Genomic DNA, 27,016 nt, shown 5'->3' with positions numbered 1-27,016 from the left:
TTTGGCTTGCTGATACTCACTTTGACAAATGAGAATTATGCATTTACTTCATATTTAAATATGGAAATTATGGTAACAATATCATATTTTAACAAACTCATAGTCAAAAACATTTTCAGTTTCTTCCCGATTTACTAAAAAAGTCATTTTCATATGATGTGTTTTGGACTTACTAAGTCATACATTTCACTGTTTGTGCCATTTTTTAAAGGGAAACCTGTACTTTAAGTTCAATCAATGACTTTACCAGATAGGAGTGTTTTACATTTACAGGCCTCCTTCTACACCTTTTGCATGGGCAGCTCAAATTGCATTACAAACAGTTCACTTATTTGTTAAGTATTTCTGTACATCTGTACAAAGTGGCATCTTGTTACTCACATTTTCTTGAGGAAAGTAAGATGCAGTTAGGTCAAGTTGGTGCTTGTCCCAAGATATGCCAAGCAGATCGTCTCAAGTGTATTGAGATATGAGGTGCTCTGTAGAGCTTAGCTATTCCAAGGAAACCCTTAACACTTCAAATCTTACCATTGTGTTAAAGGAGAGAATTCTCACCATTCTCTTCTTTTATTTAATTTTTTAAATTTTTTAAAAAACATTTTATTTATTTATTCATGAGAGACACACACACAGAGAGAAAGAGGCAGAGACACAGGCAGAGGGAGAAGCAGGCTCCATGCAGGGAACCTGATGTGGGACTGGATCCTGGGTCTCCAGGATCACGCCTTGGGCTGAAGGTGGCGCTAAACCTCTGAGCCACCCAGGCTGCCCCATTCTCTTCTTTTAATGTGCAGATATTTCTGGAGAGAGTAGCCAATTATGCTATAACAATTTATTGCAAATTGTTTGAGACAAGTTGGGATTCTTAGAATACAGGCACACTTGGTTTTATTGTAGTTTGTTTTATCATTCTTCTTGTTACTCACAACCTTTTTTTTTTTTTTTTTTTTTTTTACAATTGAAGGTTTGTGGCAACCTGCATCAAGAAAATCTATTGATACCATTTTCCCAACAGCATTTGCGGACTCTGTGTCTCTGTGACATATTTTAGTAATTCTTAACAATATTCCAAACTTTTTCATGATTGTGATATTTGTTATGGTGACCTATGATCAGTGATTACAATGTATTGGAAGTTCAGATGATGATTAGTATATTTTAGCAATCATGTATTTTCAAAAATTTAAGTATGTATCTTTTTAAAGATAGAATGCAAAAAAAACATAGAATGCTATTGCATACTTAATAGACTAGTGTATAATATAAACATAACTTTCATATGCACTACAGAACTAAAAAGTTCATTTGGCTTACTTTGTTGTGATGTTTGCTTTATTGCAGTAGTTGGGAACCAAGCCTACAATATCTTTGAGGTATGTCTGTATTAAAGAGCCAAGAAGTGAAAAGTAGCATTGTACCTAGATCAACATTCCTTCATAGGAACTTGTTTTGAGTATCCTCAACAGATTGTATAGTTTTCATCTTCCAGTAATATGTTCAGTTTACTCACACTAAAAAGACTGGTGTATTACCATGTTCCCTCAACAGCCATTTGTAGGAAAAGGTAGGAAAAAAAAATGTGTTCTGTGGTCAAATTAATTTGAGACATGATGAAAAAAATACAATCAAATAGCATTGTTTCTATAGGTCTTTGGAAAGTTCTGGGATAGTCCAAAAAGTATGACAGTGGGAGAAACCGAGCTGTAGTTACTACGACTTTAGCTGTCAAAAATTGGGTATGTTAAGGTAATGCACTTATGCTTCTGTCCCACATTGTTATTCTTGCAGTGGAATGAGGTCATTGACACAAAGCACCAAGCAGAGTGTCTGGAATATACGGTGGGTGCTTCCGGAATATTGGTTTTTTCCCCCTTGTACTTTTTCTCTTTTTGCTCTGTGGAAAATCAAGGACTTAAGACTAATACTAAATAGAAATTGATATTTTGTAATTTTGACTTTTATCTGTTGGCTGACAGATCTTTCCAAATTTTTTCCAAAGAATTTTTATTAGCATTATTTAAGTAGGAAACATTTTAATCCTTTCCTGTTGCACACTTGACCAGTATTATGCTTCTGTACATTTTCTGTAAGTTACTTTTATATGAACTTATTTGTGTGAAGATTCCTGTTTAAGAGATATGGTAAAACTTCTGTGTAGGGGCGCCTGGGTGGATCAATCAGTTAAGCATTCGACTTAGGCTCAGGTCATGATTGCAGGGCCCTGGGAATCAGCCATGCTCAGCGGGGAGTTTGCTTATCCCTCTCCTTCTGCCCCTCCCTCTGCTCATGTTCTCTCTCTCAAATAAATAAATAAAATCTTTTTTAAAAAGTTCTATATAGGGATCCCTGGGTGGCGCAGCGGTTTGGCGCCTGCCTTTGGCCCAGGGCGCGATCCTGGAGACCCGGGATCGAATCCCACATCGGGCTCCTGGTGCATGGAGCCTGCTTCTCCCTCTGCCTGTGTCTCTGCCTCTCTCTTTTTCTCTGTATGACTATCATAAATAAATAAAATTAAAAAAAAAATTAAAAAAAAAAGTTCTATATAAAAGTGTATGGTAGACATGAAGTGTTTTTAGGATAATTATTATTTGTCTTAATGTCAATTACTTGGATATATGCAAATATAGATATAGAATATTAAATAGGTGATACTCAAATTTATTTAACACAGGCTGCAGTTTGTCCTAAGTTGGATATAATTTTCCCCTTGTCTAAAAGCAAGCTTTTAAGATTGCAGCAAGCTTTAAAATTTTCATAGGTTTTATCTGGTCATCTGAAGTGAAGATCAGGTTCCCAAGGCATGCTTATGTGTGTTTCTTAGAACTTATTTTTAAAAGAAAATTGAGGTCAATGATTATAAGAAGTGACATTCATGAACATTTGATGAAGACTAAGGAATTTTCAAAAGTAAGTTACAACTTTACAGTTATTGGAAAAGACTCTCTGACAAAAAGAAAAATTATATATGTAAACTTTTTTGAAGCAACCATTTTTTTTTTATTTTAGTGTAATTTTTAAGGTATCTTTGGATCGATATGGCATTTTCTGGTGGTTCAATCTAGGTGAACCAGGTGAACAGATTTTGAAAGATGATGGTACTTTGCATGTGCCCTTGCCTTATTAAGTCCTCCCCCCTTTCATTTTTAATTCACTTACTGAGGTGTCATTTCCAACTGTATTTTTTTAAATCATTCCAGCCATAGTAATGGAACAAAAAGCCTTTTAAATGCTCTTAAAGACAGCATTGCAAGAAGATTGGCACAGATTCAGAATAACTAGATGTGTATGTTCTTTTGATAAAGAGAGCAGCTTTCAGAAACATTTCTCAGCTCATTGTGCAAAATTGTTGACATTTTGCCATTGTAATCCTTTTAATGTTGTAGACCTTTGAAATTTGTGTAAAGGTTTTGCTTCACATCAAAGTAGATGAGAATATAAGAAGCAACCAAAAATGAAACCTCTGAAAGCATGCCTGGTATTGTAGGGATTTACGATGGTATCACAACATCTATGGATCAGTGAACACAAATTTGTTAAAAAAAAAAATCATAGTTACTCAGAGAGTGCCGGAGAGACTGCTTAAAGCATGATAAAACAAAATCCGCTAGGGGAATACACACTAGATTTGGACTAAGTACCACAATCTGTGGGATTTATTAAATTTGCTATTGGCCTTGGCTCCATGAGGACATGTCAGCATGAGGCAGAATGAAACTCAGGCCCTGGAAATGGCTTTAGACTGACGTGGTCAGTTGTCCTGCTCATAATTGTTAGGGTTTGGTTGAACTTTCTGTCCCAGGGTGTCAGAGCTATGGTGGAGGCCCCAACACACCATATTTAAATCGAGGATCTTGGAAGAAGCTCTTCATAGGATATTCATGGGCTACTAATGCCATAGCTTCTAGTTTTCTACTCAGGAGAAGAAATATTTTCAAATTAATGCTACTTTTTCAGAAACTTTCCCCTTTCAGCCTCCTTCTATGGCAGAAGCTGCTCCTCCAACTGTACAAACAAGTTTATTTTGAGAACCTATAAATATGCAATTTAAGGATTGCATACCTTGTTCCTGATTGGCAGGGATGTGAGCCTTCCATCTCTTCAGCCCAGTTCAAGTGCTTTCCATCCAGCTTGCCTCTCTTGCAGCCCACTTCACATGACTTACATAGGGCTCAGGCCATTCCCCTTGCTCTGCACTATTTGCATATCTTACTTCATAAGAAATCTTAAACATCTAGTGCAAGCTTGTCCAACTACTATGCATTAAGTAAAAGATCTAGTATGACTTCTTGTTCATATTGTTCCAATGACTTTTTCTCTTTTCTCTCAGAACACACCTGCTATCCTAATATCCACATGCTATGCTACTGATCTGGTTTGCCATATCTCCATCATTCCCCCAAATTTAATACTGATTCTTCTGCCACAAGCTGAATCCTTTTCACACTTTGATAGTTCTTCTTGTTTTGTTTTGTTTTAAATTTCTTGGTCTGTACCATGGCTTCTTGATCTCAGCTTTAGGGACATTTAGGGCTGGATAAGTCTTCCTTGTGGGGGGTTCTGTGTTAGCAGTGTTCTGGGCATGTACTTACCAAATGTCAGTGGCACCCTCCCCCAGTGTGACAAAATGTCTCCAGATATTGTCAAATGTTCCTTGGAAGATAAAACGACCACCACTGAGAACCACTGATCTATTCACACCCTCTAGAACTGTGCAGACATATCTGGCTACTGCTTCATGGCTGTCCTTCATTGACTGCCTTCCACACCCCTTCTACTGGCCATACCTGTGTCCCGGGAATGCCCCTCACCTGAGTCAGGGAAACGTTCAAAGCACCAGCTATGAGTTGCCTTTGCCCTTACTTTGCCCATAAAACCTGTGGGAAGTTTTCACTATCTGGGGCCCATTGCCTTTAACTTGAGCCTTGTAGGTGGTGTGTTGAACAATTATCATGCTTCATGTCCTTACTTGTATGGGCTTCTCTGAGCACAGGGGTGACAAATATAACACTGGACAGAGCATGGGGGGAAAGCATGAGAGAGAATCGTGACTGAATTTAGTTTCTTGGGCAAAGAATGAATTTTATACATCTATTCATGTTACATCTTCTTAAGCCTGCTGTTCTGCATGTATAACTTTGATTCCAATTGGAATTTAATAGGAACAAGAGGAAGAGGGTCAAAATCTGTGACATATTTTCTCCCTCTCCTTGTACTTCATTCATTACACACCCTGGGTGCATGTTCACTCCATACCTTCTCCGTTAGCTGGCAGTTAATTCTTATTTCCCTTCTAATTATATTCTGAAGTCTTTTACAGTTTCTTAATTGTCTTGTTTTCTAGCCTGGTTACAGCTAAGACTATATTTTCCACCTGTATTTTACTGTGTTTGCTTTTGCCACTTAATAACATTTGTTGTACACTGATTATTTTTCAAGATTTTTTTTCCCTCAGGAGATGAGCTTCCTACCGTCTGTTGTGTTTAGATGACCATGCCTTTGACTTTTCTGCTGTTTCTTTTGTCTCTGACAAATTTAGAGCAGCAGTTTGGAATATTTAGTGCTGTGTCTCTCTTCCTGAAGTTAAAAAGGAAATGTCTCTGTGAACCTCCCTTCTAAGGTTCATGGTGTATCAGCGTTTTCCAAACAGACTCTCTCCGTGGGTGGAGTCCCACTTTCTCTGAGATAAAAATATCTTTGAAAAGTTTCTTAACTGCTCATTTCTCCCTGATACCATTTCTTCAGTGGGCTGGAGAGATTTTAGCACTGTTCTTTACACACACACACACACACACACACACACACACACACACACACAGTAGGACATAGGGATGGTATGCCCCCAAATGCACAAGCAGGTGGCTTCATTTGACTGTTCCCAATGGCACCTGAAGACAGGGCTCCCATCTCCTGGCCTCCATGGGAGAGGAGGAACCTAACTTCCACAAGCACCAGTTAGCAAATCCAGATGGTTTTATAGGGACTAACACCGCCCCTGCTTTTTTTGTGGTTTTTCCCTTCCTGACTTTTCTGGAGCTCCTGCTATACCTTCCTCTTCCCTTTAGAACAATCCCCTCTGCACAAATTGAAGTTGAGTTCACACTGGATTCTTTCCCCTATTGCAACAGTATGTTACTGATTCAAATCTGTCTGTACATCTTCAACAAGTGGCTGGCTTTGTTATCTTTGACAATGGTTATGTAGAACCCATATTCTGTGAGCCTTGGAGGCCTCCATTTTTGTGGCATGGTGAGCAATGAAAAGAAAAGGAATCAGACCTTCCAAAAACAGCACATCCCACTACCACAGTTAGATCAGCCTCAAAGTAGAGAGGCTGAGGAGTAATCCTGTGGTTACCAGCTCCCCAGCTTCATGCTGACCAGCTCTTGGAAGCTTTAAGCCTAATGCCACCACCCACTCCACCAGCTAACCCAAATCTTTTTTTTTATGATAGTCACACAGAGAGAGAGAGAGAGAGAGGCAGAGACACAGGCAGAGGGAGAAGCAGGCTCCATGCACCGGGAGCCCAACATGGGATTCGATCCTGGGTCTCCAGGATCACGCCCTGGGCCAAAGGCAGGCGCCAAACCGCTGCGCCACCCAGGGATCCCCCAAATCTTTTTCTGTTTAATTTTCCAGCAAGCCATAGAGCTCTATCTTCCACTCCCAAATTATGTTCTATGCCAGTGACCTAAAAATGATGGTAATGTCCAGGGAATCTGGGTGGCTCAATCAGTTAAATGTCCTACTCTTAATTTCAGCTCAGGTTATGATCTTAGAGTCATGAGCTCAAGCCCCACCTTGGGCTCTGTACTAGGCATGGAGCCTGCTTAAGATTCTCTCACTCCTTCTCCCTCAGGCACCACCCCTGCCACTCCTGCTCTGCCTCTCTCTTTAAAAAAAAAATGATGGAAATGTTCTTGTGATATGTTTTAGAAACTCTATATGGAAAGAATATTCTAATTCTGGAGACAGTGATCCCCACGAATTGCAGTTTTTGGCTGACAAAACCCTATTATTTTCCCCCCAGTTCTATTGAGGTATGATTGAAAAAATTGTATATAGTGAGAGTATGCAAGGAGATATTCTGATATACATATTTGTTAGGACACAGTTACCATCATCAAACTAATTAACATATCTACCACATCACATGGTGACCACTGTATTGTGTGTGTGGTGAGAACACTTGGGATCCACTCTCATGGTAAACTCCCAGTATTCAGTGAAGTGTTGTTAACTACAGTCACCATGCTGGACATTATGTCAGCAGAACTTACAATGAATGTTTGTAACCTTTGACAGACATCTCATATCCCCCACCTCCCAGGCTCTGGTAACAACCATTCTACTCTCTGTTGCCACGAATTTGACTTTTCTAAAAAAGATGTATTCCACATATACGTGAGATCATGCAGTATTTCTCTTTCTGCATCTGGTTTATTTCATTTAGCATAATGTCCTCCAGGTTCATCCTTATTGTCACAAATGGCAGGATTTCCTTCTTTTTCTTTTTTTTTTTTTCAAGGCTGAAAGAGCTCTGTTATCTTTCAAGTTTGAGTGTCCTAAGAGATCAAGAGCTACAATTCTGAAACACTTAGCTCCTCAAATTTTAGTCTAATGGTTAATTTTTGAAAAAATAACTGCCACTTGACCTGGTGGTCTCTTCAAAATTCACCAAGCTCTTCACTTCTCTGTGCCATTGATTCTCAAAACCTGGGGATGTTTCAGAATCACCTTGGAGGGGTTGTTATAACACAGGCTGCTGGGACCCACCCTCAGAACACCTGATTCGTAAGTCTGGGGTGAGGTCAGGGATATGCATTTCTAGTATGTTCCAGGTGAGCTAGATGCTGCTGGATCAGGGACCATCCTTTGAGAAGAATCATTAAGCGACACAGCTTTTAAGAGTGAGAAAACTATGTTTTAACGGTTCTATTTTTTGAGAAAGAAGCACCTGAGATATGAACATGTGGAACAAGGGAGGTAGTTGAGACCTCAAAGTAGGAAGCTATAAGATTAGAGCCTGGTTATGGAAGGTCTAGGGATCTGAGGGATCAGCCAAAGCTTGAACATTCTGGTCCCATGGAAGTGAAGTCATGGCGGGGGCTGTCAGTGTTGGGGCTCTTCCCTAAACTACTTTCAGCTGTGGGTGTCATTTTTGGGATCCTTGAGTTTCAAGCATCACGTCTGTCTACTTAAAAGGGCTAGGCCAGTGTTCACAATACAGTTTGGGCTTTAGAATTACCTGGACAACTTTAAAAACTACCTGTGCCCAAGCCCACTGCAGAGCAACCAAATCACTTTCGGGCTACAGTGTGGCCACTAGGAGTTTTCAAAAGCAATTCACTCTGAGGATGACTAGGCTCTACCTTCAAGATTCTGGTTTAATTGGTCTGAGGAATATTTTGAAAAATATCTACCATCTGTGGTTTTTGACAGTGATGGAGGTGACTTTACTGCTCACCTAGGTATGGGGGTGAACTCCACGAGGCTAAGGGTTTTCATCACTGCTGTATATGTTCTTACTGCCTGGCATTGTGCTTGGCTTAGAGCAGTCCTTCAATAAATGTTTGTTGAATATGTTAATTAATGATCGCTTTGTGTAGTGTTTGGCTCTTGTGAGGCTGGATACTGGCAAAACAATGTAAGACTTGACGCTCTTTCTCTTGTTGTCAACAGAAGTGCTGGGATATTTCCCCCCACTATGACTATCTCATATTTTGATGTGAGGCAAGAAAATGAGATGCACTGGGAATATGCGGAATTTGCAGTTGCTTTTTCATTTAGACCAAGGGTGGGTAATCTACAACTCCAGGCCAAATATGGCCCATTGCCTGTTTTTGTATACTTATAAGCTAATAATGGATATTACATATTTAAATGATCGAAAAAACTCAAAAGAAAAATATTATTACATATGAAAGTCAAATTTTGATGTCTATACATTTTTATTGGGACACAGGCATTCCCATTCATTGCTACATTATCTCTGACTACTTTTGTGCCACAACAGAGTTGAGTAGTGGTGACAGAGACCAGGTGGCTTGCAAAGTGATAAATATTTACTCTCTGGCCCTTTTCAGTAAAAATTTGCTAATCCTTCATTGAGAACATGTGCCTCCCTAGAAATACACTGGTTATGATGTAACATTGCCCAGTTTGGTATCTCTAGATCTTCTAAGATGCATACTAGTAGAGTTCTTTCCAAGCAGAAAAGGATAGGGTGATTGTTCTATTCAATGAGACCCCCGTGGAATTCTTAGAAAGCTCCTTTTTCTTTCTTTCTTTCTTTCTTTCTTTCTTTCTTTCTTTCTTTCTTTCTTTCTTTCTTTCTTCTTTCTTTCTTTCCTCTCTCTCTCTCTTTCTTTCTTTCTTTTTTCTCTTTCTTTCTTCTTTCTTTCTTTCTTTCTTTCTTTCTTTCTTTCTTTCTTTCTTTCTTTCTTTCTTTCTTTTTAATTGAGGGACATTAAAATCTGTGGACTGAAGACAACATGTGTTTCACAAACCCATGATCCCCAATTGGGGGTCTGTCTTGAGTTTATTGAGAGCTGCTGAAGATGTCTTTGAGTGAGTGCTGCCTTTCAGTTTGGAAAAATAACTGCTCTGATTATCATTCAGGTACAGACCTTGATCCTTCCTTTCCTTTTCCCATCCATTCTTCCTGTCTCTTGTTCTGTACAGGGGAAAAGTGATAGTGGTTTACAAGCTATCAATGGATGCTCAGCCTGTCTAAATTTTAGACAGGTTTCTCCCTGACTACAGGCCCCTGACCTACCCTTTCTTAGTGAGTTTACTTTAGAAACTTGCAAGTGTAAATTATTTCCCTGCCCTTTGAGATGTAGATCTCCTATAGCCCAGGGATGTCTTTCTCAAGGATATGGGAGCCATCCTCTGAAATGACATCATCAAGAAAGATGGTGCTGCATCTCCTAGTCTCTGTGGGAGGACCAGAGCCTAACTTCTATAAGCACGAGTCAGGAAACACAGGTGGCCTCATCATAGTGACCAACCTCACCTGATGTCCTGTGGTACATTTCCACCAGCTCACCCCAGCATTTAAAACTCTCCCACTTTTTGTTTCTGTGGATTCCAGTTCAGTCTCTTTCTTTTATTATGAATAGTCTTGACTTCTATTGCAATAGTCTGGAAAGAAAGCTTTCCTTATCTGTGTAATTTGTCTGGTACAATTTTTCTTTGACACTCATTACCATGGTATTGTGGGTTGAATTGATCCCAGAAACATATGGTACCCATGAATGTGAACTTATTTGGAAAGAAGGCCTTTGTAGATGTCATTAAGACATAATTAGGGGCACCTGGGTGGCCCAGTGGTTGAGCATCTGTCTTCAGCTCAGGTCATGGTCCCAGGGTCCTGAGATTGAGCCCCACATTGGACCTGCTGCAGGGAACCTGCTTCTCCCTCTGCCTGTGTCTTTGCCTCTCTCTCTGTGTCTCTCTTGAATAAATAAATAACATCTTTAAAAAAAGAAATAATCATGATGAGGTCATACCATACTGGGGTGGAGTCTGAATCCAATATGACCAGTGTCCTTGTAAGAAAAGGAAACACATAGAGATAAACACAGGAGGGGAGAAGGCCATGTGAAGACAGAGGCGGAGATTGGAGTGATGCAGCTGCAAACCAAGGAACTCTAAGGATTGCTGGAAAACACCAGAAGATAGGAAAGACTGTGGAACAGTTTTTCCCACAGAGCCACCACCTTGATTTCAGATTTTCAGCGTCCAGAACTGAGAGAGCATCAGTGTTGTTTTGTCATCTGGTTTTGGGATCATCAAGGCACTCCTAGGAAACTAATGCACGTGGGACATAGACATTTTTTTACCAGCCAGCCCAGTATCTTGTAGCAATGTCATCTTCCAGTACTTTTTGTTGCATTTAGTGCTTGTATTTGAATTGCCACATTGTGCCCTTGTCCATTTCTAGGCTATTCCCCACACAGATGTCTGCCTGGAGTGCTTCAATCTCAGCCCAAACACTCTTCATGGGTGCTTGGCAGAGTCCTTCCTGGCCTTTGAGACTCAGCATCATCTCTTCTGGATTTCCCACTGGTTTCCCAGGAGTTTGTTTCTTTTCCTCTGGGCTTCTGTGTGACATGGTCACCCATGTACATACTTGTGCCATATAAGGATTTATTGGTGGTTGTGACTATCTTTCCCTGGATTTTGAGAGCAAAAACCATGTCTTACTTACCTTTGCCCATTGTGCTTGGGGAAGACATGGGTGAGTGAATGAAGCAGAGCTGGAGAGGGCCATGCAAATAAGTATTTTGGTTTTTTTCCCCTTGTCACAGCAAGGTGAAGCCACAGAGCCTGTTTAATTGTGTTGAACTTACCTTGTGTGCCACTGAGAAATAAGTATGGAAAGGCACGGTGTCTATCAGATGCCACTTTTTAAATACACAATCAGCATTTCAGCAACAAAAAGGTGTTAATCATTTAAGAAAAGACCAAGAAGTCAGCATGGAGAGCCATTAGTTATAAACTGTTCCAATAAAAATATCCTATGTTCTTCCACCTTGTTTCAGGACTATGAGGTGATATATAGGCTCTCAGTAGGTTCTGAATATTTATTAAAACACTAAAATAACTAAAGAAAATTAGGTTGGTTTGTGTTGGTGGTTGTTTAATTTGTACCTAGAGGGTAGAGGAAATGATCGTGAAGGAGTTTGTACCAGTTCTCCAGGTTTCCAGCATTCCATGATACATTATCCCCCCTTCACAACTTCTTTTGTTTTCTCTTCTGTGACAGAAGGGTAAAGGATGACATAATGAGCAACAGCTTCGGCTGAAGACCATTTTTTATAGCCCCATAACCTTCAGTGATATGCTCAGGATCCTGTCTTTGCCTCCCTGAACTCCCACAGAAATCTGTGTTTGTCTGGATGGGTGGCTTCAGGTCCTATGGTGTTAGAATCCATGTTGACATTTCTTGATCTTGTCCACTCAACTGTACCTTCCCACATGTCTGTTGGCAATAACTTTGCCTTTCTTTGGGTTGTTGGTCACAACATGGCTCATCCTCTGCATCCCACTCCAGGCCCTTAGACTCAGATGGCCACATCCAGAGGTCATCCAGGCCTTTACTCCTCATGCCTCAAGGATAAACATCAGAGCAACAAGCAAGATACAAACCAATATACAGGAGGAAAAGAAGGACCAATACACTATCATAAGATGGAAGGGGAGCCATTTGAGCATAATCTGAGTGTCTGCCATTCCTGAGGCCAGACTTCCCCATTATGAAACCCCACCACTTCCCTTTTTGCTTCCTTGAGAACCAGTTCGGTTGTGTTTTGTGTTCAGTTGCACCCAAAGAGTCCTGACCTCAGCAGTGTCCTCGGGAGGGTTGTCCTGTGATTGGGTCTCTCATGTTCCACTGAAACCTGAGATCAAAGTCTAATGAGAAGAGGCAGCCACAGAGATGCCTTGAAATATTTTTTGTTGTGGTTGTTACTTACATCATCCTAAGGTTTCGTTTTGCATTTTCTTCCTTACTGGGTAACATGCACAGATAAATCACCTCGATATTTCTTTTATTTATATCTTAATATAACATCAGTAGTGTGATTAGATAATTTGAAATTTAATAGAACTTTCAAGTGTGAACCAGCTAAGATATATCATGGTAAAATCTCAGAGCCTGGAGACGGAGTAGGGAGGGAGTGGAGTACTCACACACACTACTGAGTCAGCACATAATAGCAATTTTCTGTGTCCTCATAATAGATACTTGAGAATAATTACTGACAGCCTGTGGAGAATTCATCAACCTCGGGTACCAAATAATAAGTTATGCTCTCACGGTAACTGTGTGAATTAAGTCAGAAATTCAAAGAATACTGATGATGTCTCGTTACTTTTTCCCCCCAGAAAAGCCAATCTGCATAATTGATGCCATAGGTAGAAAAACATTTTTTATTATTACATTCTAAATCAAATAGTCTTTAATAAATGAGAGATGCACGATCATCGGAAACTAATGGTGGCCATGTGGGACAGCAATAATGGTATCCATAATTCTTTGGCACATAAAAAAAAAAAAAGTGCCTGTGTTTGTTTTCTAAACCTCAGCACGCCATGTTCCAAAGAGAACTCTCCAGTGGCTGAAAGAGGTTGACGGGAGTGTGTGTTGTGGGGGGAGTTGTGTTTAGGGAGAGAGACTACTAATGAGTTAGTGCGGCGAACATAGGCAAGCTGCCCAAAGAGTGGCCGGGCCCTGGAGCACCAAGGGCTGGCAGCCGAGAGCCTGACTTTTTCATTTGTGTAGGCTGAATGAGGTCTCTGTAACTCATGGTGGAAAAACATGGTAGGGCCTTTTGTGATCATTAATTAAGGACTAAAATTTTTGTCTGGTAATATTCTGTTGCTTCCCTCAAAAGATTCATTAAAGTAAATTCTATTCTTGGTGTTAATATTCTTTACAACAGATGCCAACGTGAATTATATATATATTTGTTTGGATGAGTAGATGATTGGTAAAGGAAATAGGTTTTGTATTCTCCCACAGAGAGCTTTGAAATATAGTTAGTACCTCAGTGCTCTCCTTTGCACTCAGATTTCATAGCTAGAAACCATTTAGCTGTCTGTACCAAGTTTAGATGCTCGTCAGAGGCATTGATTCTTGCCCCCTTGGCCTCTATGTTGGTCATCTTCCATCTGCACCCTTCCATCTTTCTCCTCTTGACTCTGTGGCTGGGGAAGGTGACTTGAAGAATTACATCAATGGCACCCTCTCTGTCTGGGTTCTGGTTGGATCTGACCATTGGGGAGCCCCAGAAAGAGATCTGAGAAGGAGAAGGGAGTGGAGTCGGAGTCCTTAGACCCCAGGAAACCACCCTCCAGGTAGCCTCAAGCTGGCTGTGCTCACTGAAAAAAGGTCATGGCTCCAGTCAAGATGGTGCTCTATAAGGCTCACCTTATAGGGTGCGGTCACTATTTTCTATTTACATCCCTTCAGTACTCGGGATGGGAACAGCTCCTTGGCATCCAGAGTACTCTCTAGTGTGGCTTCCCAGTGCTCTTCCTCCATATTGTAAGGGCTCCTTTATCAACTCCCCCCCTCCCCCAGTGATCCTAGTGTGAATATGCTATTAGTTCCCTACTGGGATTCTGACTGATAGAGGTTTGAGGATCTTTGTCCTCTTGGTTTGGTTTTGTTTCTTCATTTCTTTGTTTTATCCTGCTACCCTTCGCTGACTGCTTTTCTCCTTGCCCACGGATTAGTCATGTTTAACCTTGAGTCTGAACTTGACTCTTATTTTTCTGACTTTGCCTTTAGTCTCTCTGTCATGTCAGGTACCATTGACATTTCAAGACTCTCATGATTACACGTCTCCAGAAACCTTTGGGGAAGGTTCAAGTGCTCCCCACTTCAGCTACAAATTGACCTCACATTCCCATTTGCTGCCATCAGTACCCATATTCTCCTGATTATGGGGCTCATGTCCTGGCTGACATGAGTGCCCACATTTGTAGGATTTTCTATTCACTGCCAGCCTATCTCCTATCTTCATATTCTGCCCCCCTTTTTTCTTCATTGTCTTAGATCTGGCATTTCTTCTCCATTTCCTCTAATGCGAAACAACAGCAACACCATCAGCAACAAACATGCAGTCTGGCAGCCAGAAGGCATTTTCTAAGTTCACAAATTATACTACCTTTGAGGTTAGTATTTATCAATTTTTCTCACCCTCATACAGATCCATTATCACTGAACAAAGCCCCCCCATGTCAGCAATACTCAGCATAGAGGAAGGAACCTCAGAGTAAGATGCAAAGTTGGTGGCAGTTCAGTAAGAGAAATGGACAACGCTGCTTTGCAGCATGTATCAAAACCTTGCTTGCTCAGAAATATTTCTGAATAGCATCTGCTACCTCTTTTGAGATTTCCTCTGTAAGAATCACTAATGGTTCAAACTACAAAGTGTGAGTTCTTACCTTCTGACAGGTTACAGCAGTTCCATATTTCATCTCTTCTCTCTTACATCAAAATTGTAGCCTTGAGGATGAGTCATACAAATGGAGTGCCTCATTGGAGTGATATGGGGTCCAGTGTGGTCACAAATCAAGGAGGCGGAGGGAGGGAGGCCAGTCTATAATCAGGATACGGCTGAGGAAACACAACACCTGATGGCCACCTTCTTCTTGATAATAGAAACATGCAGATAGAGGTTTGTAAGCCTAATCTCTTAAAAGCAAGAGAAAGAAAGACTTTGGTGTTTTTGTCATTTTTCGTTGCTTTTCACCTCTTCTCCCCTCCTCCCCCTACCCTGACAAGATTTCTATCTCTAGGTTCTTCTGTGGAAGTTATCTGTCAACAAGGTACATAATTTCAAGTTTAAGGCTGTGTTTTATAGGTTACATTTTATGATCTTTAGGGGTTTGTTAGCAAAGCTGGAGTTAGCACCCAGGTGTCTCCTTATAGATCTTGATGTAGTGCTTCCACAGATCTGTATCTTGATCTCTTCAGAGCAGAAGACTGTCCCGTTCATATCTACAAGACTAGTAGCTTGCATCCTACTTAGTACATAGGAACTATAAAAACAATATTGCACCAGACTGGTTAAATAGCAAGGAAGTCTTTATTTAAGACTGATCGAATCAAAGCAGTTACCACAGGGGAGGGAGATTGACTTCAACTCTACTGAAACAAAAGGTGGGAAGGTTTTGAGTCCTGGGCTGAGCTCCTGGAAAAATACTGGAGGACGTCAGGGGAGGTTGATCACTGTGATGAGGCTACCTGAATTTGCTGACTAGTGCTTATGGAAGTTAAGCTCCTACCCTCCCATAGAGACTGGGAGCTGGGGTACTATTTTTCCTGTTTACACATCAAAGGATGTCACCCAGGACCTTGAGAAAGATATCTCTGGGTTGTAGAAGATTTGGATCTCAAAGGGGTAGAGAAAGAATGACAATTGCCAAGTTTTCTAAAGGAAATGCTCTAAGGAAGGGGAGGACAGGGGTATAGTCATGAGGAAGCTTGTCTAAATTTCAGTCAGGCTAAGGGGAATGCTGTTGAGGCCTCCTTGGTCAGAAACTATTGGTGATCTTGATACTATTCTATTTCAGTATTTATATAGCAATCTTATTACATCAGGAAGTAATGGTCACTTTAGAATTCTAGAAAATCTTGTGTGTGTGTGTGTGTGTGTGTGTGTGTGTGTGTGTGTGTTGGGTAGTTGTATTTCCTAGACTGAATATTTCTGGGCATAACTTTTAAAATTGTTGTACAGGGAGAAAATTTTAAGTATTTGCATTTTCCCTAAGAAGAGACATGTACTGTATGAGATCTAGGACTGTGTCAACTTCCCTGCCATCTTATCCACATCACCTACACAGTGTTGTGAAGGTAGCTGATGCCCTTTGAATATTTGGTTTTGCAGTTGAATGAGAAAATATGGTTCTCATCTATAATGCCCATCAAGCAAGAACAGGTTTGTTTAGAATTTAATTGTCACATAATGGGGAGCACCTGGGTCTTGAGATGAGCAGTCTAGGTTGGAGTTCCTGTGGTTACTTTATCATTATGCAAACTTTGGCAAGTCACATAAACTCCTCAAGTCGTTGTTTCATTATCTGTAAGATGAAGCTAATACCTACTTCAGAGAGGCTGTCGTAACGATTAAATGAGATGTTGCTTATGGGAGCACCCTCTAAATCTCAATGCAGACACAGATGTGGCATGTAGTTTCAGAGTAAATGCATTTTGGTCTCCCAGCCCTTTTGCATTATAGGTAAGTCTGATAAAAGTAACCATCGTGAGCTCACCATGCTGCCTCTTAGCCTTCTGATTTGTAATAATGAACCCTCATTACATTTCTGTATAAACTTGTTCTGCTGTAATACGTTATCGGTGCCTTTGTTTCTGCTTAATTGTTTTATTTTTCATGACACTTGGCTTGATTCAGAGAGGGAGGCTTTTCTTTGTTTATCTAATTCTTTAATTAAGTCACCCTACAGTGTGGTTCAAGCCAATCCCTCTGGATGCTAAATAAGAGAAGCTAATCACAACTACAAAGCCCAAGGCAGAAGCTGCTTTGGGTATGAAATTGGTTCTGTTGCTGATGTGGATGCTACCTGTCAGAATCAGCTGGAATTGGAAGCCTGCATCACAGATGGGCCAAGTATCTGGATGTGTTTCTTCGGCCAGGGAGAATAAAACTTTAGAATTTGACTGTATTTTAACCAGCGTTCTGCTTCCATCCCTTTGCTCTTTTATGTGAAGGCAACACTTTTCATCAAAATGGGTACTTTATACATTATTTAGGACTTCAGTCCTTTTAAAGTGCTTTTACTTCCCTAAAATTCCCTCCCTAAAACCTGGGTAAGGTAACTGTCCACATCAATGCATTTGGATGGAGAAATGGAACGAACAACTGGCTCCTCTAAGAGTAATCAGCCAGAAATCCGTGGAGGCTGATTAGAGCTCAGCATCCCCAGCAACAAGCATGCAGGCCTTTCTCACCACAGGAGATGCGAAAGGAAGAACAGACGAATGCATTTGTGTTCCCATTTCTTGGGCCTTGGTCTACAAATCATACTCTTGCATTGCAGAACAAGCGATGTGTGGTCCTAACTCTTAAATAAGCCCAAGCAATGGGTCATTTGCTACTGTTCCTCACCTTTGATCTTGTATATGAATCTCCTACATATGGGTAGTTATCAGTGTACTTATGGTGTTCACTGTTGTCAGAAAGCCTTTAGTCATACATTTATTCAGGCAGTCATTTTGTCAATCAACACCTACCTAATGAGTAGTCTATGCCCTAGGTGAGTGTGGAGGGATATTAGACACAAAATAAAAAAGAAAAGAAGTTGACTGAGACATAGTACTCATTTTCAAGGGTCATGTGATCAAGAAGCGGCATGGGAATATTCCCAGTTGAGAACCTCAGTGCCTTTTGACTGCATTCTTGAAACAACCTTCTGCTACTTCTACCTGCTGTGTATATGGATAATTTCAAACTCTGAGCCATGACATCCAAAACCCTGCTCAATTTGACACATGACCTTTCTTTCAAAAATTATCACATGTCATATGCTTTTTATGCTGGCCACCACTGGGCTCCCTGCCATCTCTTGAACATTTATTTCCTTTTCTCAAATTTTCCTCACCTGCAAACTCCTCTTATTTGCTTATAAAAGTTTATTCCTTTCTTTATTACATTTTTTCTATCAATATGCTCTAGTAACTCAATATTTTCAGGGCTGAGACCCTCTACAATAACATATGTCAAATCTATCTCTAATCAGTTTTGTATGTGTGTTTGTCACCATTCGTGAGATTAGAAGTTCCTGAAAAGTGGCTAGGAAAAAAAGAACGCATCCATCTCTTACTATCCAACATAGCAACTTGCAAATAGATGTGTTAAATGTAATTTCATATGTTCACTGAATCCCATTGTAATTTTTTTTTCTTCTTGGGCAAATGCAAAAAAACTACATTTTTAGCCTCCCTTATAAGTAAGTTGGGACCATGTGATTGATTGGATTCTGGCCAGTAGGATGTGGGTAAAGTGTAAACCACTTCTAGGCTGGTAGTATACTGACCATCTCCTCTCTTTTCTTTCTCTAAAGACCCAGGAAGGCATGTGTTTAAGTTGATGGCATGAAAAAATGGAAGGAACTCGGATCCATGTGTCACTACTAAGAGAGTTGCTAAGGAAAGCTGCTAGATCCTAACATGAGTGAAAAACACATCTTGCTTTTGTTATATCATGGAGATGTTAAGTCTTCTTTATTATGCAGGCTGGACTAAGCCATCCTGATAAATGAAGCTATAGGCACCCTGAGGGCAGACAGAGTGTGTGTTCCAATGCTATGTCCAAAGCATTTAGTCAAATATCCAAAATATAGTGAGAGCTTAATGAATGTGTGCTGAGTAAATGAATAAATTAAACATGCATTTGTCAATTCTCCTGATCTCTTGTGTATCACCTGTGAAGGCCAATCTCAAGGCTTCACATTCTGGAAAGACAAGTACTAGTTCATGGGAAAACCTCTGTTTTATGGAATAATTATTGAGCCATATGTAGTCAACATGGGGCAAGTTGCTTTCTTTTATGGAAGACTCTACTTCTGAGGATTCTAGTAAATGATTTTCTAACATCCTGCTGCTGCCCTTTATGATTAGAATCAAGAGAATTGTGGGTTGAGAGGGATATGGTTAAAATTGGGTGCAGATCTTGAAATAAGGCTATAATAAATTAAAGTGTATTTTTTTCAATTAGGATTTACTGACTAAAAGTTTTATAAGGATAATAAATTGCTAATAAGAAATATGGTCAAGAGAAAAGTTTAGAAATGGTGATAGGAGAAGGAAGTTAACATGTGTTGTGTGCTTCCCAGTTGTCAGACATCTTTTCAGGTCCTTCATGACTCCTGATTTCATTTAATGCTCACAAAAGCACAGGGAGGAAGACATGATCCTAATTTTATGGGAAGAGGGGGAAATTAATACTCTGTGTGCCATGCAAGGTCACACAGCTGGCAAACTGCAGCATTGAATTTGCACTTGGTTCTATCTGGCTTAAAACTCACCCATGCTTTTTCAATATATTATGTTCACCCCTTTAAATAATGCTAAATAAAGATTAACCCACAATCTGCCATGACACCAGGGCTTTAGATCAGGCTGAGTCACACAAGTCTATGAGTGTCCCACCAATTAATTTAAGGGCCCTCTGGGGCATCTCTGTCCTGTCCTTTGTGACGGTTGAAGCCTTCTTACCTCGTTCTGCATTCCTCTGCTTGTTTACTCCTAGGTATTTAGACGAGATCGGGCGCGTTCAGGGTGGTATGGCCATAGACCTCCTAGGTATTTAGATACTGCCTTGAGTTGTGGGTCTTGCACTGACCCATTGGGCCAGGATGACAGATTTAGTATCTCCTTTTGGACCATCGACTTTCAACCTCTGACACAGGTGTGTGCTAACTGGTAGCTCCATTTTGCATAATTGCCATTCTTGGTTTGGCTCTGGACCCTGTGGTCTGGGTCTACTTGGCTAGCAGTTTTCTGGGGCCACTTCTGATCCCCACTTACAGGATCAGACAACAGCTAATTAATTATTCTACCAATTAAACAAATCATATATTATTCTGTAAGTTGGAAGGAAAAGGATAAAAAGACACAATTGCTAACATTAGAACTTAGAATCTAGTGAAAGGCCTGAAAACCCATTACTCTTAAAAATTTTTCACAGGCATTATCTGATATGCTCTATAACCCTCTGAAGGATCCTTTTTATATGGGAACATTGAAACGCAGATTGGTTTTACTGAAATGCTCCCCTTAACATAGCAATTAAATGGGAGAACAGATATTTGAACCCAGGCCTTCTTGCTGCAAACATCTTGCTTTCTCCAAAATATCACATTGTCTGTGAGAAAGCAGTTTCCTACAATATCTAAAAGATTCATCTGTTTCTTGTTGCTGTTTGCAGTATTGGAGAGTAGACACATACATTTACAATGATAAGGCTAAAAAGGATTAATTTGGCCAAATCCAAGTGTTGCCTTGATAAAGGCTCCGTGATGTATGAAGTTGCCGGGAAAACCTGATCTGTCCAACAGTTACACTGTGCAGCTTTTTAATTATGTGCTGTTTTGTTTCTGTGGATTTTTATTTTCAGAGAGCTCAGAGGAAAAAGATGGGATTTTGGGGCTGCTGCCATGATTACAATCTTTGCTTGAAAAATGTTAATGCTCTTGCAGATATTTTTATTTTCATTCAGCAAGATAAAGGGGGAGATGATTGACTTTTACTAAGGCTAATATGAAGCCTGGCTTCTGTCTTTGCATTTTTGCCTTTATACTTTTTTTCCTTCCTTTTCTTCTCTTCCCCCATCTCAACGTCTGCTGCTCCTCCTCATCCATGAGGGGATTTGTTAGTATTGGCAAAGTTTTTTTTTTTTTTAACTCATTCTGCCTATGTTTTGATATAGAAGGAGAGTCTTCATGTTACTGATGGAAGATGTGGCAGTTTGATGAGTGTTGTGGGATGTTTGCATTATCACCAGCAAGATTTCTAACCACAAAACAAGCAGGAAAGCAAAAACCTCCCCCCAAAACAAACAAACAAACAAACAAACAAACAAACAAACCCAAATCTGATTTACAAAAAATGCCTAGTTCTTGGGCTACTTGCAGCCTCTTATTAATTACAGAAAGATCTGGGGACCCCAAAGTGTTAGTTTTTTTTTCTGCTTTATTCTTTTCAATTAGAGTCACTTTTCTCATTGGCTAAAGACTTTTTAAGAGCTGCAATGAGAAGGCATACCTTAGTTCCTATACTAACCAATGCAGAAGGTCTTTCAACCTGCATCCAAGTTAGAAGAAGAGACTTAGGTCAATGCCTTCTAATATGAAACATTTTCATTTAATCTAGTTGTTGGATTCATGCCCTCCTTTTGCATTTCTGTGGGAAAATCTTTTACTCATTTAAATCCAGCTAGGTGGTGCTCAAACTTCCTGGTATACCCAGTGGCCTGGGATACTTACGAAAAGCATAGATTACTGGATATTGTAATTGTAATTGTAAGCAAGATAGGATAGGCTCTAGGAATTCTAATGCCCAAGGTCCTTCCACCACATTCAGAGAAATCTCATTCCAGGACAGTGGTTCTCAAACTTCAGTTGAGTATCAGCATCACTTGGGGACTTTTAAACACAAATTGCTTGTCCTCACCCCCAATGTTTCCTATTCAGTAGGCCTGGGGCTGAGTCTGATCGTTTGCCTTTCTTCACTAGTTTCTGGGTGATGCTATTACCGCTCTTCGGAGGGCCCCACTTTGTGCACCACTGCTCCTGAGTAGTCCAGTGATGGCTTCCTGTCAGTCAGCAAAGAGTCAGACGTTGACAGATGCTACTGATTCAGAAGGATATGTGGACTTTATGCCTCAGTCTACAGTTTGTTGAAGGTCGACTCGTATCAGACATAGGCTCCCTTTTAGGTAAAGAATTACCCATGTTCATAATAGAACTTCAAATGGATTGGACCCTAATTGGACAAATGACTAATTTTCTAAGTACAGGTTTTAGAAGGTGTGTACAAAGTGTCCAATGCATAGGCTGTGCCCATGTTGACATAGCCTATCTAAAACTGATTGAGCATGTTAATTGTTTTATAAATAACATCAAAGTACTGTGAAGAGGAGGTGCAGTTCATGGCTTTATGAAGGACTATTTCAAAATACAAATTTGAGTTAATGTGAAGAGGAGTTATCAGGTTAAAAATAAAGCTATTTGCATTGGCAGAGTCCATAAAATGTATTAGCCAATTAATGACTATTAGTCATAATATTAATTAATTATCCTTTGTCAATGAGTCACTTCCTATATGCAACGATCTCTGCTGGCATTCTGACTACTTCATGAATCAGTCAGCCTTATAACCAGAATTATTTGGTTTAAATTTATTCCTACAAATGACCAAGAGAGTTATTTTTTCCTAGTCACCAGACTGCAAGATTGTGTCTTATTTGAAATGCTAATGCTTGTGAGCTTCTGGTGCTATTTCATGGACATGCTTTTTCTCCTCCATGGATATAGGTGACTAACTTTTAAATAGCAAAATACTTCCTTAAGAGATTTAAGTAGAATAATAAAAAATAAAACATCTGCTCACTTTTTCCACTTTTTATTTGCCCCAGCAAGTTTATTGCAGAGTGGATGGGAGTTTAGAATGTTAGTAAGAGAAAACACAAATAGTCTGGACAATTTGAAATGTCAGAAAAAGCAAAGGAAGAGAATATTACCAAATAGTACAAAACAGCTGTCTCAATTAAGATCCAAAGGGCTAACACAGAGACCACAGGCACTTTATTATAAAATTGGCCATCATCTATCCATAATATTGATGAAGCTGACAAGTTGACCAGGAGCTTTGTCATCCTTCAGTATTTTATTTTTTCCTACTCTATTTTATAATTCTGGGAGAAAGGACGAAGGAAAAAGATATATGTAGTTATGTTAATCTCTGAAAAATCTTTTCAATGAAATTTTAACCTCTGCCATGTGCCAACTGCAATAAATCTCTTGCTTTTGTGTGGGATATACATATTAAAATCCCAGCCTTCTTTTTAACGAGCCCTACATCTAAATTGCAGTGTTTGGTTGATCACACTATTATACCAGATGAAAAAAAAAAGACAGGAAAAAATACCACCACAAACAATTGATGGTAATTGCACTTGGTCTGGGTTAAAGAAGGTAATTATCATTTCTCACTGCTTCTCTTCTTATGTGAAGTACATTTGGATGACCTTTTGCCATTTTTGCCCGATGACATAGAGTCCGCTGCTCTTGGACTGAAAGTACTCTAACTAGTCTTGCTGTTACAGAAACATTTCAGCAGATCATGGTCTGCAGTTACAATCAGAGACTAGTGAATGCAGGGGCAGAATTCTGTTTACTCTGGAGTAAAGAGAAGGCTTTGTTAGTCCCATTTGGCCCAAGCCTAGGTTCAAAGATTTGATATTGACTTTGCCAAAAAGTCAAAATAACGTATGTGCTGGTAGAAGTCACATTCCAGCAATTAAAAAAGAGAAATATCATTTAAAAAATGAAGTCATTGGAGTGCCTGGGTGACCCGGTTGGGCATCTGACTCTTGTTTTCAGCTCAGGTCATGATCTCAGGGTCATGAGATGGAGCACCGCCCCACCCCCCCTTCACCTTTCAGCCTGGAGTAGGGCTCCGAGCTCAGCAAGGAATCTGCTTAAGATTCTTCCTCTCCCTCTGCCTCTGCCCCTCTTTCTAAAATAAAAATGAAATGAAATGAAATGAAATGAAATAAAAATAAAGTCTTTGCACTTAGAAACCAAATATGAGGAGTAGCCTACACAATGGTTGGCAAGAATAGATCTCAAGAGTTTCTTAACTTGGGATTCAGGTGCCCCAAACCCATCATAGAGGCAGAGCTGGATATGTAAGTGGGTGGAGACTTAGAACATAGTTCATTGTAGTTTCTAGATGTTGGGCACCCTTCTTTGCAGGGAGCGACATCCTGGCTTTGTCAAAAACTAATGATAATGTTCCTATTATATAAAATATGATCATATATGGATATAGCTCAATGCCCTACTTATCTGGGTTATTCTGTCGAAAGTTCTATTTTAGCCCAAATTACCTGCTTTGGGAACAAGGATGCTTTTCTCAGGGGGTAATTACCAGTGTAATCGGAGTACCATCTGTTTGCCTTATGTTCTGTAGATGGCTCAAAGGAGATAGTTTCAAGAGAGTCTTGGAAACAGAACATTTCAGGAGGGGGGGGAAATGAAGGTAACTGAAAAGAAAGTAATAATTAGGAGTTTAAAGAGGAAAAGCATATGGTATTTAGCATATAACTTAGAAGCCAGCATCCTAGACCCCTGGCCCAAGTGAGATTTCCCCGGGAGTGAGAACTAAGAGAAATCCAAGAGTGACCAATTAGCCTAAAGGGACTCTCCAGAGGGGCCAGTGGAAAGGAGCAGCAGATGGTATTCATTTGTGAGTTAGTGGGCTAGGTGCAATGGCCGAAGCTTGCTTTCCATATTCTAGACAAAACTTTGCAAGGAAAGCCTGAGGACCCTGGAGAATTTTCATGCAGCCATCATTCATTTACAAAATATATTTAACACCTCCTAAGCAGGATGTCTTCCACTAGGCTCTAAGAGCAGACATGCTGATGTATAACTTATGGTTCCTTCCTTTGGGGATTGCATGATGCTGGGGTAGGGGGTTGGTGGAGGGGAAATAAGTTGTGTGCATGTCCAGGTAATGGCCATCCATGGCACATAAGTGGCACATTAGGGAGACAAGATGTCCTGGGGTTTCACAGAGGTGAGAGTCAGTTCCTGTTCGGGATGGGGGAGAGGCTTCATGGACAATGAGGAATTTGAGCAGGACCAGTGTGGCTGGAGAGGATTTTGCTAAGCAGTAGAAGGCTGCCTAATATGGAATTAGGAGCCTCTACAAAAACCTCAGGGACCTTAAGTAGACTGGTTCAGGATTTTAATATTAATCTGATGAGACAATAATTATATAAATATTTTTCACGCTTTAAATACATCTGAAATGTGATTCTGCATTCTTGGGCGATTAAGCCGCACTTGAAAAGATGTGCACAATCAACCTTCAGTGTTTCTAGCTTTAGCATATGTTAATCCTGCAGCTGTGACCCCAGAAATAGAATTTTAGCAGGAATAATTTTTTTTATGTCTTTAATTTTTTAGCTTTTGGCAAACAAAAGGGAAATGGCTCAAACTGCAAAAGCCATTGGTCTTGGTAGACTGTCTTCCGTTTAGGGCCATGTTGGGGCTTGTTTGGAGGAATCAAAATTTCTGTTGTCACCCTGGCCCCCACACTCCACATGAGTGGGTCTCTGTTTATCAGCATCAGTGGTTGAATCCATATAATGGGAACGCTCGTATTCATCAGAAATCCATGCATTTCTGCAGTCAAGAAATTAAAAATAATTTTTCAGTAATTTTTGGAACTAGCAAAAAAGTAACATTGGGATACAGGATATTTCTTCACAAAGGCAAGTTATATGGCTACTTTTTAAAGAGAATGAACACCTAGAAATCACCATCCCAAGTATAGTAAAACCACATTTCTTTATTGCATATTCTTTTTAGCACATTTTCTTTCCTCCCTCAATTTTTACGAGTTCATACAAGTCCTAGCTCTTCCCTCTCCAGCCTGATCTACACGTTGGCATCTTTTCTCACACTTCTTCCCCTGTCAGCCTTTAGGTCTGCCATAGCAGAAACCTGGACTCTCCGCAGAGCTGATTGGATCAATTGAGGTGTGAATTATGTTTAATTAGAACCTGTCACTTAGAAGTAAGTGAAAGGGCGTTTAACCTCTGTTCATTCCACTTGGGCTCCTCTGAGCCTCCCAGGCTCCACTCTGCAGGGCATGCCTGTTGCTCACGGCCAGGATGGGCTACCAGTGGTCCTTCAATGTCCAAGAGCTGTCAGAGGGCCCACTCACACAGCAGAATCAATGCCACAAAGTAGTCCTTAATCCTTGTCCCTCCTCCTATTACAAAAAATATCCAAGGTGTATGTAAGAGACCAGGAACATGAGCTTTCCTGCCCTCCCTCCCTCAGAGGGCTCCTTGTTCTCCTGTAGGACACCCGGCTGTCCTACAGAATGGGTGGGCACATTTCATTGTCATCTTCATTGCGGTGGTGACTGAAGACAACTGTCATGAGATTTCCCTGCTTTTCAGAACCCTCAACTCTAATCTTGCATTTCCAGTTGATGCTAGCCACTTTCATTGGGTCATCCCTATGACACTTCAGATTATGTCTAGGCCCAGCCATTCATGACTTTAGTTGGCAAAGGCCGGTTAAGTTGGTGACTCTGTCAGGAAAACTCTGGTGAAAGGTTGCTGGGGCTGAGCAGTCTGAGGTCAGTGGATGGCCAGTATGGAAGGTGTGAGCCATGGTTAAATGGCTAAGCCAACTAAGCTAACCATCAGTTGGAAAGACTGGTTGCTGATAAGTCAGAATGAAGCAGATTAGGTGGAAACTATGTTGAGGTGTCGATAGGGCAGGCAGATGTTGCTCTAGAATTACTGTGAGTTATATTTATACAACACAGATATCTTCTGTGGATGATTAGGAGTGCCTTCCTGAATTGGGGGAATGCACCTAAGATTCACAAAAATACTACACAAATCTGTACACCTGAAAAGAACTATCTTCTGTTTCCTTCTAGTGTGTTCTCTATGAATGGCACCGTGATTCTCCCTGCTTCTTCCTCAGATCCGTTTGATTGTTAAGTCCTTTTAGTTCTGTCTCTGAGGTCAGTCTCACACCCTTTGGCTTTTTCCTTCCTCTTCTGTGCGGTCCATTGCTGTAGCTAGCCTCCTAACCGGTCTTGTCTCCAGCTGTGTTCCACTCAGCTTTTTACATGCGGCTGGCAATCTTCCTGAACCAACCTTTGATTATTTACTCACATGCTCCAAACCTTTCACAGATTTCCCATTCCCTTTAGAATAAAGAGCAA

This window comes from Vulpes lagopus, chromosome 16 (genome assembly GCF_018345385.1).
Source record: "Vulpes lagopus strain Blue_001 chromosome 16, ASM1834538v1, whole genome shotgun sequence".
NCBI lineage: Eukaryota > Metazoa > Chordata > Mammalia > Carnivora > Canidae > Vulpes > Vulpes lagopus.
The sequence above is the reverse complement of the archived record's forward strand: the minus strand, read 5'-3'. Positions refer to the sequence as shown.